A 15181-nucleotide genomic window follows, 5' to 3' on the forward strand; every position below is an offset into this window, starting at 1 on the left:
AAAAAATAGTATTTTTTATTTATTTATTAAAACTTTCTGTCACACATTGTCAGAGAAATATCAAAAGGAAGAGTAGAGTGTGTTTGAACACTTGGGCCGACTGATACAGGTGTTACAGCACCCTCTGCACTCCTTGCCTTTCTTTGCTTTTCACATAGATCTTTGAATTTTGCTGCGCAGAATGACGTGTGAGCACAGTCTGACAGTCTGACACTAGAGGGAGCTCTCTGGAAACTAATTTCAGTTGTACATATTTGTCCTATGGAGAGAGCCATGATTGTTTTTCGACTAACTCCTGCGAGACATGCTTTCAAGAAAGCATAATATTTTTTTCTTTTGTACATATAATGATTGATTATAAAAGTGTGCCAGGTGTTAGACCCTTTAAAATAATAATAATAATAATAACAACAATAATAATAATAATAATAACAATAACAATAATAATAATAATTGTTGGGTCATGTGTTAATATGAGCTCCCAGACACACTTGCTTTTATTTATAGACAAAATAAAACAAACAAACAAAAATATAACATATTATATTTCATCCTGTCGGGTCTCCTTTTAGTAAATTAAAATATGAAGCTTGTGTGGATGTGCATACATCACTGCGTGCACACATGCACACACTGATCTTTGATCAGACTTGGATGTAAAAAACGCTATCTTAAATCGGACCAGGAGCCTATTTTGTGTGTGTGGTACATATAGGCCCATTATATTATATTATATTATGAACTTTTCACACAGATGACATGAGAATAGAATAGAAAAGCATAGAATAGAATAGAATGAACTCATCAGCACCGATTGGTTAAGGCTGATTTAAGGGTTGGGCAGGACAGGAAATGAGACACCGGGAACGCGCAGGGTGAGGATACGCGCTCCCACAAGTTTTTTTGGGATCCGGTGTAGCGTCAAGTCAAACTGCAGAATAACGGAAGTGAGGCGTTTTCGGCTTCACAGTAAAAGCTTAATTCCTATTTGTATAGTCCTTATATGTACTTTGTTCTCAATCCTTAAATCTAAAATTTGATATACATAGACAAAACAAAAACTTTTTTATGTAATATACACTGGTCTGCGTGGGGTCTGGAACTGGATTATTTCCCTCAGTTTAACATGTACAACGACAAAAATAAAAAAAAATAAAAAATCCAATCTAAATTAAGATAAATAAAAAATAGAACCTAAAAGTGTCTAATATTGTGTAGCCTAGCCAAATAAACATGAGAAGCGGCGTTCTCAAATGTCAGTACTAATAATAAAATATATATTTGGAAAATCTGGAAATGTTCTGCATGAAAATAAACAAACAAACAAATAGATTAAATAAAGATTCCAGTATAGATTCCATGACAACAAGATTTCACTGGAATCTTGTTGTCATGGAATCTATACTGGTTTTCATACCAGTCCTTTAAACGCATCTTACCAGCTAATTTCTGACAGTGATAATAATCATTACAGATGAGTGAGTAGAACCATGGAGACCGGATACTGTGGGGAAACATCTGAATAACAAGAAAGTGCATGCTCAGTGTGCCTTTTTTTTCCTCAGGCAAATGAGTTACCATTAAAATACATTAGAGTAGCGTGCTACCACAGAGTTATCATTATAATGTAAACACGACATAAATATGTTATCATTATTTATTGTCAGTTATTAAATAATAATAATAATAATAATAATAATAATAATGATAATAATAATAATAATAATAATAATTAAAAGGGCTCGTCTTTCTAGTTTTATTGTGAAAATCACGCCGGAAGAGATCCGAGTGCCAGCCTCCAGTATTAGCAGCGGTGTTAGGATTCAGTGTGGCAGCAAGGGAAATCAGTGGAATCTGGGCCATCTGGGAAAAGGGCAGTCGGTGAAAACCGGCACTAAACCGGCAAGAATCCCGGCGAAGTGTCCACCGTGACACCGCAGAAGCTCCCGGCGGACTCCTCTGTCCCGTCTCCCGCTGCTGGCTGCGGTTTTTCCTCCCTGGATCCGCACAGTAAGTAGCCCGATTCCTCGCTCACCTAAACGCATCTTCGTTACACCGCATTCACCCTTTTTCTCTCTCTCGGTAACCTTTGTGGATCAAACACTAAAGCGGTTTCTCCTGGCTGGTGAAACACCGGAGCTTTTTCATTTTGTGACAAATGCATCACGATTTCCATTCGTTAACATCCGCTGCAATAAAAGCGCATTAATTCCGTTAGAAGCTGCATGTGTGTGCAAAGAAAAGAGAAGGATGTGAGGGGGGGTGACAGGAAAAAAAGGCACTGGAGTGTCTGCATGTGCACACACGGGCTCGCCGCTCGTAGTGTCAGACTGCGCAAGGGCCTGCAGCGCACACACTCCCGGCCTGGATGCGCAGGGTCGCCGGGGAACAGGAGCCGGCTGACATCGCCTTTCCAGTCGGAATATCGGCGTAGCTCCGAGGCCAGGCGTGCCGGGCTGACACGAGCTAGGCGTGGCCTTCATAAAGCATTACACAGATATGGGCGTGTCCCCCGCAGCTGCCTCACAACTCACTGCTGTCCGGTTAAATCACATCCACATATTGCGCGCATTGATGTGATTTGAGCATCAGTTTCCATTTTCGTGATGTTTTGTCTAATAAGCAGACTGACGAAGGTTCGCCCCGAGGCTTCTCTAGAAGTCATTTCAAATGCAGCATCATTAGACATGCAGGCCTGCCATCTGTCTGTCTATCTGTCCTCCTCCTCCCGTACACTGTCAGGGTCTAACTTCCTGTATGTGAACCTGCCTGTCTGTCCTCCTGCTCACACTCCTGTCCGTCTACAGTGAGGGACCCCAGCAGGGTTAGAAGATTCGTGGTGGTCAGCCATTTTTATGTGTGTTGCTGTAAGCTGTCAGGTGTTTAAATGACGTTTCACCTTAAAACTGTGATTCCACTGTATATATACAATATATTTATAAACATTATGTTTCTTTGATGTCATCCATTTGTTTTGGATTCCACATTTTGATGCCCCAGTGTTGGTGGTTACGGTGTGTGCCGTGTTTGTTTTTGAGTCCATAGAGATGTGCAGTGTTATTAGCAAATGCTAGCAGGGTGGTTAGCAGGCTGAACCCACAAATTGTACAACACACAGATTCACATATCAGCAAAACTGAAGCACCGACTTATTGGAAGCCTTTCCTACACAGCCAGCCATATTATTTACGCTCTAAATATGGGGGCGTGGTTTAGTTGTGTTACAGGCATTAGAGGTGTGGCTTAGCAGGCACTGATTTGATACAGCTCCCAACAGGCCATGTTAATAATAACACTAAAATTACACAAAATTATCTTATTATTTATTATAATATACAGGCAATTACACAATATTTAATATTTTAGTATCATGGTTATCGACAATAATCACAGTTATTGTGATTAGAGATGGACCGATCCGATATTACGTATCAGTATCGGTCCGATACTGACGTAAATTACTGGATCGGATATCAGCGAGAAATAAAAAATGTAATCCGATCCATTAAATATCAAAAAAGCACCTCACAAAACTTGCGACATGGCGTAACTTTGCTCATAACCGTAGCACATCGGAGCAGTATGCATCATGTGATAGAGCGGCTGTGTGTATTTGTAGCCTCGCTACCAAACCAGCATTTCATCTCCGAGGAAGTTATCCCAGAGAGAAGTAAAGCAAGTGTGTAAGTTCATCTCTGAATGTTTGTAAAGCGTTCCCATGTTAAGCTTAACAACTGATATATGGAGCAACTGCCTCTCTCTCTCCCTCCCCTTCCTGCTGCTCCTTCAATCATGAAACTGATCAATGATCAGCTGATTGGCTTTTCTGTCGCGAGTCCGTCTCTCTTCTTTGTTTTTGGCCCACTTTGCACCAGAAAGAGGAAACCAGCGGCTGAACAACAGCAGCACGTTTAAGCTTGATAAGCTGTTGTTAGAATGTATTTAATATTACTTTCTACACCAGGATCCTTTTCACGTAGCTGACGGCTGGTAACTGTGCAGGGGCGGATCTAGCAAAGTTTAGCCAGGGGGCCGATAGGGCATGAACAGGGAAAAGGGGCACAAAGACATACTTTTCTTTCTTATTCTCATTTAAAATGTCTAGCTTTTAATAAATAATTATCTGAATCTTACACCCAAAGTTTTAATCTGATGTAAAATGTATAGAAGTCCATTACTGTATATAGTAACTATAAAGTCTAATATACCCTAGTAAGCTATAGTACTTTTTCCTTTGGGAAGATACCATCTGTGCAGTCTGCAATTCTGTTGAAGAAAGATGTTGAATCTATTTAATTATTCTTGAAAAATAATTTATTTCTGTGCATTTTTTTCCACACTGCATCAAATTAAAGTTGATTACGTTGATTAAGCATCATGATGTGGAGGGTGGGGGGTGGTTCCCTATTTTCTTTTGCTGGGAGTTTGCAACCCTATTAGTTAGGTTGCTTAATATTTCTGCTAAGTACTCTTTAAAATACCAGAATAGGGAGGATGGAGCAGGTTTAAGTTTATTAGACTGATCAGTGTTGCTGAACTATGAAATATTTTGGGTGCAGTGTATTTTTTAATTGCAGGTATAACAGAATAGCTTTAGTGTTGTTGTTTATTTGAACTTGAGTATGAACTTATACAAAATGCAGCAAGATAATAAAAAAACAGTTTTATTGATTAAAAAACACACTATATCGGATTCATATCGGTATCGGCAGATATCCAAATTTATGATATCGGTATCGGACATAAAAAAGTGGTATCGTGCCATCTCTAATTGTGATTAGTTCATTGTTTTTTTTATAACCAAGAAGAATATCATCCCTGGTTGCATCAGCACCAGTACTAGGCAGTATGCTCAGTACTTTGTATCACATGCTGGTATTACTATTTGAATTGTGTGTTCCATGCTGGTGTGAATGGGTGAATGTGTATTGTATAAAGTGCTTTGAATGCTCAGGTAGAGCAGAAAAGCGCTATATAAGAACCAGTCTGTTTACCACTTCAAAAAGTACTAAGATGGCAATGACGAAAAATCTTCCTTTTGAAGTATCCAATGGTTACTCATGTCTGTCTTTTATGTACAGTCTATGAGAGAGACCAGAATATGGAGAAGTTTCTCACATGGTTAACGTGGTTACTGTTAATCTTAAACTCTGATACCTGAGTGAAAACCAGACTGAAAGGGCAAACCTGCAGCTCCACATGGGAAATTGTTCCAGGAGCTTTGCTGGGAAGATTTCAGGTATGAACATTCTGACACGTTCACTTGCCGCACTCGTCTCTAAGGTTCTTCGACAGGCTTCCTCCTTTCGTTTCAGAGGGTCCGTGTCGATGCATGTTGGTTTTTGCTGGTCAGATGCTAAATCTCCATACAAGACTCATGTTGTTTTTCCTGCTCATGTCTCAGTGGACCTGTTGCTACAGCTGCACACGTTTTTATCATCAAGTCTCTCCACAACTACAAGATCTAAACTTCATTCACTCACCATTGTAGTAAAAAGAAGGGCTATCACAGACTTTGTACCAAAGTGTGACTGAAGATGTAGGAGCAGTGTAGTATGTTCAGTCACAGAAGCCTGATGTCTCTGATAGTATACTGATGTAAGTGTACTGATGTAGTGCAACATGAACGAGGAGTTGTACCTTCAACTGATTTTGTGGGAGTGAGACTGTGATCACAAACTCTTCTTTAATTGAGGAGTTAATCGGGTCCACTGGTGACATAAGACAGGAAATGATATATAAAGAATTCAGAATGATTTCACCACACTAACAGTTTTAAACATTTCTCATTCAAATGTGTGATGCCTCATTTCAGCCAAATGTTCTTAAAACCACTCGTAAAGGCGTAAACGCTGCCGTCTGTAACTGGGCTCGTCAGAGCTCCAGTCTAAGCGTTCTGGCAGTTTTGAGAAGTCCTGCCTTGATAACGCGGTCGCATGCGGCAAAGTGGGGCAGGATCCCGCGTCTCCGGGTAGTGCTGAGAGTGAACTGGAGTATAAAAATTCCAGATGCCCTAATTCCACTCAAGGCTTCCCCAGCTATGTGTGACCAGCCTGTGAACTACACTGTCCACTGTGCCCACATGAACATGCTGATTTAGCACTGCTCTTCCCAGTCGCCTAGCACCTTTATAAACAGCGTGACATCATTTTTGATGGTTTTAGCATTGATGCAGTACGAGTTGCTGCTTATTGCTGGCAAGGTGTGGATTACACGTTTAAATTGTTTGAATATTGTGAACATCATTTGGCTAACCATTGCAGTTAAACTCACCTAATTACCAAGCCGTAAACATTATAAACAATAATATATTGTTGAGTAATCATCACTGCTTTTCTTGGCAAACAAAGCAGCTGTGAAAACCTGTGCATGCGTGGTACAAGTACAGCCTGAGGGGAGAAAAGGTGATGTTCTTTATTTCCCAGATATTTTGATCAAATATAACTCATAATTATACTGCATTGCACAAAAGTGTTGAGGCACTCTTCCATATTTTGCTCCCAAACAGTCAGACTTTCCTGTAATCTTTTAAAGCAGTCTTGAGCTGCAGGCTTCTTGGGGCATTGGCTGCCTTACCCAACCACCTCAGCTCACCGAGGCAGTACAGGCATGAGTCATCCGAGCATAAAACATAAAACACCTAACTAGAGAGAGATGAGTTAGTGTTGTGTTTACATGTACCAGACTTAGCAGTTGTATCATTAGCTTGATTTTGTTCCCATTTCTTTAGTTGAATCCATGAGAAATGCTCCAATGGAGACACTTTGGAAAACTGCACCTCTCCCTCCTTAGACCTCAGACACTCATTTCTACTGTTAGGCTTAGAGGTGCTGGCCTCTCTTTTACACCAGCGTCACCACGATATCTGCTTCACCTGGAGACAGTAATGGGGGCGGGGCAGGATGCAGATGGTATGTAAACTGTATGGAGATTCTGCTAGACTGTCGGTTCGAATGAGTCAGATTGACTGACTAATAAATACGCACGGTGGTCAGAACAAAAAAGTCCGGTACAAACTGCAGCAAATGTTAGTAAATGAGGTCCAACGATCCCAGACATGCTGCCAATGCAGTAAAACAGACATGGGTTGAAACACCAGAATGCAGCTGTGTCAGTTATGGACTGGCCCTCCTCTGCGATCTAACAGACATCCCAAGAAGAGCTTTGGAGCGCCCTTCCAAAAGCTTAGAGAAATATTCCTGAAGACTATTTAAGAAATGACTGGAAAGCTTGCCTTAGAGCAGGGGTGTCAAACTCCAGGCCTCGAGGGCCGGTGTCCTGCAGGTTTTAGATAACACCCTGAGTCAACACACCTGAATCAAATGATTAGTTCATTACCAGGCTTCTGGATAACTGCAAGACACGTTGAGGAGGTAATTTAGCCATTTGAATCAGCTGTGTTGGATCAAAGACACATCTAAAACCTGCAGGACACCGGCCCTCGAGGCCTGGAGTTCGACACCTGTGCCTTAGAGTTCAGGCTGTATGGACGAATGTAGGTGGTCATACTAAATATTGACTGTTAAGCTCAACTGTTTTGTACTTGATATTTCCATGGATGTCTGCACATGTTTCAGTAAATCACTGCACCTATTTCCCATTTTCCTAAAAAATCCAAAGAAATGTGGGAAGACTTTTGCACAGCACTGTACCTGCTTTACATGCCCAACAATAAACTATAATACACATAATAACTGTAAGACTATAATTTAACATGTATTGAGGGTAAATGTATGCGTTTTGATGACGAATGATCTCAAAGCTGATGATCTAAACAGTTATGTTTTGATTGGCTGTTCCCTTTCCACACTTATATCCACTGTATAACATGCATTTACAGCATGATGGGCTTATCTGTGTACCGTTAGCACAAACAGGAAATGGCACTAGACTTAAGTCAATCAAACCATGGCTTTGGAATGTCGTGGACAATTACACATTACAAACAAACTTGTTTGTACAAAGATGACATTAGTTTAGTTCACGAGGCTTTCCAAACACACGGCCATATCATTAGACACACACTGACACTTTTGAGGAAATTCAATTTCCACCATGAATAGAAGTTTGCAGCATGGAGCGAGGACACGTTGAGTCAACCTATTATTTCTGCTACCTTGACGCCTTTGCCCTCGCACCTTCAAAATAAAAGAAAGATCTGCTCTTACGTATTGACACAATGGAAGGAGCAGGTTGCTGTTCAATTAATAACACAGACGAGTTTGTCTTTTAGCTCTCCTGTCATCTGTTGCTGCTTCCACTGTGCGTTCTCATTTTGTTCCAGTTGGACATGCATTTGATTGGAATCATTATTTTGATGATCCAGAGCTCTTTCAGTGACTGTGTGAGGCTCTGCTTTGTTGCTCAGCAGCACTTAGACTTCTGTTATGGGAATTAGCCCATCTGCGTTTCCGACGTTTGGCCTTGTGTGTTTCCTCTGGCAGCTGTGCAGGGTGCAAGCATCAGTGCAACAGTTACATCTGTATCAGCTGCTCTACTGCAGTTTGTCAGTATATCGCCACTGGAGGCTAAGAGAGGTCAAACTAGGTCACCATCTGATGTTGTTGGTTTTGGGGTTTTTTTTTTTGCATGTTTTCTGTCCTCCTCTAGCCAAGCGTATGGAAAAGTCATCCCTCCTTCTCTCAGGAAATTCCATCTCATCCCAGGGGGAGACAGACAGAGGGTGTGAAGGAGCAGCACAGCACATCAGCAGGGACACTCTTTCTTATTCAGCACATTGAACTGTTTGTGTTTAGACATTAGAGAGTTTAACTTGGACTATGGAAGTAAGAACTACAGTTTGATTCACACACTGCAGGGACAAAAAGTACTGGACCAAACCTCTGAATCTTTGAATTCAGCTGTTTTCAGTCCCACTGCCACTGGTGTAGAAAATCAAACAGCCAGCCACGCTGTCTGCCTTCACGAGCAGCTGTGAAAGTATCAAGATATCCCACAATCAGCTGTAAGTGGTAAAGTTGCACCGTTTGGAAACGTGGGATGGATCTCAGCCATGAAGTTCTTTGCTTTAAAGAGGAGAAATAACAAAAAACAAATATGATCGCGTATCATGTTAGCCCTTTGATGTGCCACTATGACAGCCGAGGAAGGCTCTAGGACCTGCAGTCCTAAGCAGCTCAATAATTCTTTAACCTTAAAACTGTCACCAGACTACAGCGGGTTACTCCTGAGGCCATCATCAACCCTAACTGGAGCTCTGACGGCAGTAATAAAAGGAAAAAATGTCGCCCAAACTCCCAAGATATTGTTCATAAAACAAAGGTCACATGGTTAGAAACCTCAGAGTGGGACTAAAGTGGACATTAACACCACCCCTCAGACGTCGCGGTGCAAATGCAGACGTTTCACCTTTAACAGAGACATGATTTCATGCTGAAGCACCTCTGACATTGTCTTTCTCACATATTTCAGCTGTTTGAAGTTGGATTGGAAATGTGCTTGTGTGCACACACCGTGTCATAAATGGCCAAAGAGTGAGCTGCAGGGTATCGTTACACACCACCTGTGTGTGGTGCTGTGTCAGCATGAAGCTGAAGCAGCCTGCAGATACACATTATCACACAGTGGGATTATGGTCAGCACCCGGAGATGCTACATGCTGTCTGTCTGCTTTGTCACAGCTTGGTGGAAGCAGCTTCCTCCTCAGCTATTTGTTTTCCACTGGTTGTCAACAGCAAGTCTAAAAGTAGACATCAGTCCACTGATGGTATCTGCCCCACTGTTACGCCCACACCCACTGGTGATTGTATGTGTTGTTGATGTTGGTTGATATTGTTTCAAACCCACACACGGGGTTTCCAAGTTGACCTCTGACTAAGAGCTGGGTTTTTCCTGCTCGTTAACTTTGAGACTGGTTTAAGACGAGGGTTGGACGACCAAGTTATGCAGGAAGTGTTTAAGCACTAAACATATGAATTTATGAAGGCAGTGCAGTGATGAAACTGTGTGTGTGTGTGTGTGTGTGTGCGCGCACTGGTAGAAGTAAATGGTTTTTACTGTTTGTTGTTGAAACAGGCTGCTGGCATCTGTATGCAATGACTCAGCCTGTGTGTGTGTGTGTGTGTCTGTTTTTGTGTGTTTCTCTGCCTCCCACATAGACACACACAGTATTAATGGAGTATCCAGATGAGTAACAGTACTCTGGTCTCCAGTGTCTCCCCTTAGTGGACTTCTTTGTAAAGAAAACACCCAAACCCAGTGGGTAAGCCACAGACTGGTACAATGATCCTTTCTGTACTCGTTAGCAAATCTCAGTGGTTTTTACTGGATTATGCGTAAGGGAAACACGTCCATGCCACTCAAGGTTCAGAGGTCAGGAATGGCGTTGAGAAGGCTGCTGTTGCTCTGAGACACATGCCTCTCATAGTTTCAGTGGCATGGCTGAACAACACCGACTTCTGGCGAAGAAACGGACTCACACAAATCAAAGCAGAATTAAGACAAATAAGGTTCAAACACTAATACTGCATCAGTCTCTAATGTGACAACTAGAAATGTGTTTTTGTAAAACCCCAAAACTTCCACATATAACAGCAGTAAAATGGTATGAAACACCTGACACAGGAAGCTCAGGACACGTTCCCGTTGCTGTGGAAAGCAGTGGTTAGCTATCTTAGTTATCTTAGCAAGAACATGAAGCTGCAGCAGCTGCTGAGGTTCCAAAAGGTTTCAGCACTTCTGTGATAACGTCACCCCGTCTCTACTGGTCTTTATCCACCATGTTGCTGCCATCAGCCACAGATGTTAACAAATCCAACACGAGCATCAAGAACAAAAATGCTTTCTTTTTTATATACTGGAGTTTAAATGGTTTCACTTCCAATCCCTGCATCTGACAGCTCAGTAGTTATTTACTATAAAGCTGTGGCTTCTAAATACAGCACAGCAGCATGTCCTGTACTGTCCTATAATGTGAGACGTGGACAGTGAAGTGTTGGTATGGATCTGTGTGGCAGGACGTTTGCAGATGTGTGTAGTCATCTCCAGCAAACGCTGAAGTTCAGCAGTGCTGTGTCTCTTTAATTCCATACAGATGTGGAGACAGGCTGCTGTTGCTGTGTTACTGCACAGCCCTCATTCTTGGAAAATTGAATGTGATTTCTTCTTCTCTCCTTTTTTTCCTTCCATGTTTATCCCCTGAGCTGCACGACTCGGCCAAGCCACTCTCTCTCTTTCTGTTTCCGTCTCGTCTTTGTGCGTCTATGTCCCTCGACCCTCGTGGAGATCCAGGGGCCGGCTGTGCAGCTGGGGATCAGGACTATCGTTCTGATTGCATTGAATGGAGCCTGACATTGTTTCCTTCTTTTTAAAGCTTGCCTGGGGAACAGTGCAAGAAGCATTCAAATGCTTTCCGTGAGATTCAAATTCAAGAAAATGCTCATGGCCGTCACAAGGAGGCGGAGTCTGACACGCAGTATAATCAGGATCAGAGTTAAACAGTGAGAAACGACTGGACTCAGAATCCAGTCTGTGCTTTCTGCAGGCAAAGAAAACATGTTTTAACTAAATGCAAGTAAACATGTGCATGTGCCTGTATCGTAATAATTCCCTGAAAAGTCATTTCCAGCACAGAAATCTCTACAGTGGAGCGTTATTTATATTTATTATTATTGTTTGTAATGCAAAGACATGCTGGCAGCCCTGAACTTTCTGAACGTCTTTGTTTTTGTCAGTTTTTGTTGCCCTTCCAGGCAGAGGCCACGTTCAGCCCTCCCTACACAGCGCTGTTTTATATTTGACTGCACCTTCGCTCTGTCATACACCTGAAATAGTTTGTATTGTTTCCACCAATCACTTCAGTCTTATACACCACCTAATCACGACAGCAACAGCTGTAAAGCCTTCTCCTGGTAACACATGTATATGTGTAAGGCCAGTTTCACTTTTTAGTTTCAAATAGGGATGCAACGATACCAATTTTTTCAAACCGATCCGATACCGATACTTGGATCTGAGTACTTGCCGATACCGAGTACAAAAACCGATACTTTACCACACAAGTTAAACTTAACCAGTAGTAAAGAAACGACCCCACACAACTCTTTAACACAAACGAAACGTTTACTGAACGTAAGGGCAGAGACAAATACTGTACAACACATCCCTTTTTAAACTCAAATGATATTCCAATTCCTTAACCAAATGAAATACACTGTATAAATGACATAATTCCCTTTCAAATTATATTAAACAACCCAACTTATGTTATCACCTTTTGGTAAGTGACTCACTAATATACACTCCAAAACACGTTATATAAATCCACTAAACATAAAATATTCACACATGGGCCCCACACACACTCACATTCACACTTGTTGCAGGCCTGTTTGTTGCTCACGCCGGACGATGGAGAAAAATCCTCTTCTCCCCAGTAAGAGCACAAAAGTCTGACTTACAGTTCAGCTGATCGGTAGGTCGCCGTTCACCAGTCCCACACTAAATCCACTCCCTGCGGACCCGATGCTGTCTCTGCTACAGCGCGTTAGCGAGTCACTGTCCAGCTCTCTGACAGTCCATAGCGGCTGCCTCCGAGGCGCAGCCAAGCAGTCCGGCTAGCCTGTAGCCTCGGCGGTCGTAGCTGGAAATACAGCACGGTGGTGCGACCATTGAAACAAAAAGTCGCTTCACCCACACTCTGTTGTGAAGCTCTCACACGGTCAGCTTTCTAGCCACACACTCTTTTGTGCTGGTTAACCTCAGTAAAACTAGCCGAGTCTCTCACTTTGGTTCAGCTAACCTCGTGCATCTCCCCATGCAACGCCCCGTTTTATGCTACCTTCACAGGCCTCCAGAAAATTAGAACTCTGAAAATATTTTAACTCCTTCAGAGTTACATACCATAAAATAATACTTTTATGATTAACGTAACAGTTTGATTGCTCTAATTACCTGTATTTACCTTTGCGACATATTACAGGGCAAATTATATTCAGGGTAGAGTTACATCACATAACATCAACTGTGAACACCTTATGTTACCGTGGCGTTTAAGTCCATGGGAATTATGAGTATCGGTTCATGGTATCGGTTAACTTTACGAGTACGAGCACGCACACATTTTACAGTATCGGCACCGATACCCGATACCAGTATCGGTATCGGTGCATCCCTAGTTTCAAATCATTAAAAATAGCAGTTACAATGGTAAATGGTAAATGGCCTGTATTTATATAGCGCTTTACTAGTCCCTAAGGACCCCAAAGCGCTTTACATATCCAGACATCCACCCATTCACACACACATTCACACACTGGTGATGGCAAGCTACATAGTAGCCACAGCCACCCTGGGGCGCACTGACAGAGGCGAGGCTGCCGGACACTGGCGCCACCGGGCCCTCTGACCACCACCAGTAGGCAACGGGTGAAGTGTCTTGCCCAAGGACACAACGACCGTGTCCTTGGACACAACGACCGAGACTGTCCAAGCTGGGGCTCGAACCGGCAACCTTCCGATTACAAGGCGAACTCCCAACTCTTGAGCCACGATCGCCCCGTTAACATTAACGTCACTGCAGAGCGGTCCAGCCTAAACTCCCCCTGCTTTAGACGAAGAGTGTGCAGCAAGCAAAGCTCACAGGGTTTATGTAGAAGGCCGCCTTTGTCTCAGTGCAGGGTCAGGACCACCTGATGTCCTTTTGCTGTGGGCACCAAGCAAGTCTGCTGAGGCGTCTAAGAATGCCGATGCCTTGGGATCGCTTCACCCGTGACTCCACCGCTTCACGAGATAGACTTTATGGTGAAAAAACACCACCTCATGGCTGCTTAGCTCATGGACCACGATGTGCCCCAGATAGGTAAAGCCCTGAAGTGCACATGAGTCCATGCGAAGATGGTGAATGTGGCCTGTAGAGTGGACCAGTCCAAAACAGTCTTAGCACCTCCTGCTCCACCTCCCATGTTTTCAGCAGTCCCACTGACTCCGAACCCTACTTCATTACAGGTGAGCAATCCAAAAGTTTGACTAAATAAGACACCGCCCATCCAGGCAACCTGCACCAACCAGGCAGAGTGTCGCACTGTTCAGGGCAGCTGCACACATGCTTGAGTCGCGCACACTGTCCAGCTCAGTAGCTTACATGGTCCAGGACAGCAGGCGCTGTCCACGTCGGTGCCCTATTAAACACAACATGAACCGAGTACCATGTTCAACCACAACATCTGTTGTTCAGATTAGTCACTGTGACCTTCAAACTTTCACCTGAGCCCAGAGTGAGTCAGTGCACTAGATTTGTTTTCATCGAAACATGTTGGAAATTTATATTTAGACCAACATTAATACTAACAGCATACTATACTATATACTACATACAAGTTGTTTAGTTGTGTGTTAAACTGGGCAGCACGGTGGTTAGCATTTTCGCCTCGCAACAACAAGGTCCTGAGTTCAGTTCCACCATCAGGCCGGGGTCTGTCTGTGTGGAGCTAACATTTATAGAAGAATTATCAACTTAATTAAACAAGTTCAAAACTAAAATATAACCACAGACAGATTGTAATTGTATTATTAAGCACAATATTCTCAGTCTCATGTTTTCCACACACAGGGGGTCTGGTTACTGTACTGTAACCAGACCACATCTGGTGCACTGGATTATAAGGCACACTGTCGATGAACGGGTCTGTTTTCATACATAAGGCTAAGCGAAACAAAACAGTCAAATAAGTCAAACTTTACTCAACTCATTCATCTTGCTTCCTCCACTTCCGTACCATTGATTCATTAATGTTGAATCCTCTGGCAGCTGCTCTATTCCCATGTTGTTGCAGTATATGAATGACTAACCTGGTATTGTGGATGGATTATCTCAGTTGTTCTCCTGACTGAAGTTTGGTCCGTTTACAGCATCCTGCCATGCGATTGCATTTGTCCCTAACCATCAGGAACCCTCACGTTAACTTTTATCGAGTGGAAAAAACTTAGCGTTCATCCTCCGGCTTCACTGTGTTTATGTTATGCTAACATAGCTGTGTCGCTAGCGATCAAATCAAGATGGCGCTGGAGTGACGGCAGCCTTTCCAAGTAGCTCTGCAACACCGCACCTTTTCTTAACTTTTAACTTTTTTAGACTAGGCTTTAAAACTTTATTCACCTTCCTCTAGTTACTCTACTTCTACCTCTTAGATATAACGATACAAGATGGATAATGCACTTTTTA

At 42.6% G+C, this 15181-nt stretch overlaps 1 protein-coding gene across 5 annotated transcripts in view; it reads left to right on the top strand.

The window, feature by feature from the left end:
* The first annotated feature begins 1774 nt into the window (after nt 1-1774).
* The window catches only part of LOC116314047 (ras-associated and pleckstrin homology domains-containing protein 1-like), an 84898-nt gene continuing 71491 nt past the window's right edge, over nt 1775-15181 (top strand). For all 5 annotated transcript variants that reach the window (XM_039600075.1, XM_039600077.1, XM_039600076.1 and 2 more), the window contains exon 1: nt 1775-2010. The gene's annotated coding sequence lies outside the window, so the exon portion shown is untranslated. The remainder of the gene's footprint in view (nt 2011-15181) is intronic.

The sequence above is a fragment of the Oreochromis aureus genome, linkage group 16, assembly GCF_013358895.1.
Source record: "Oreochromis aureus strain Israel breed Guangdong linkage group 16, ZZ_aureus, whole genome shotgun sequence".
NCBI classification, from domain to species: Eukaryota; Metazoa; Chordata; class Actinopteri; order Cichliformes; family Cichlidae; genus Oreochromis; species Oreochromis aureus.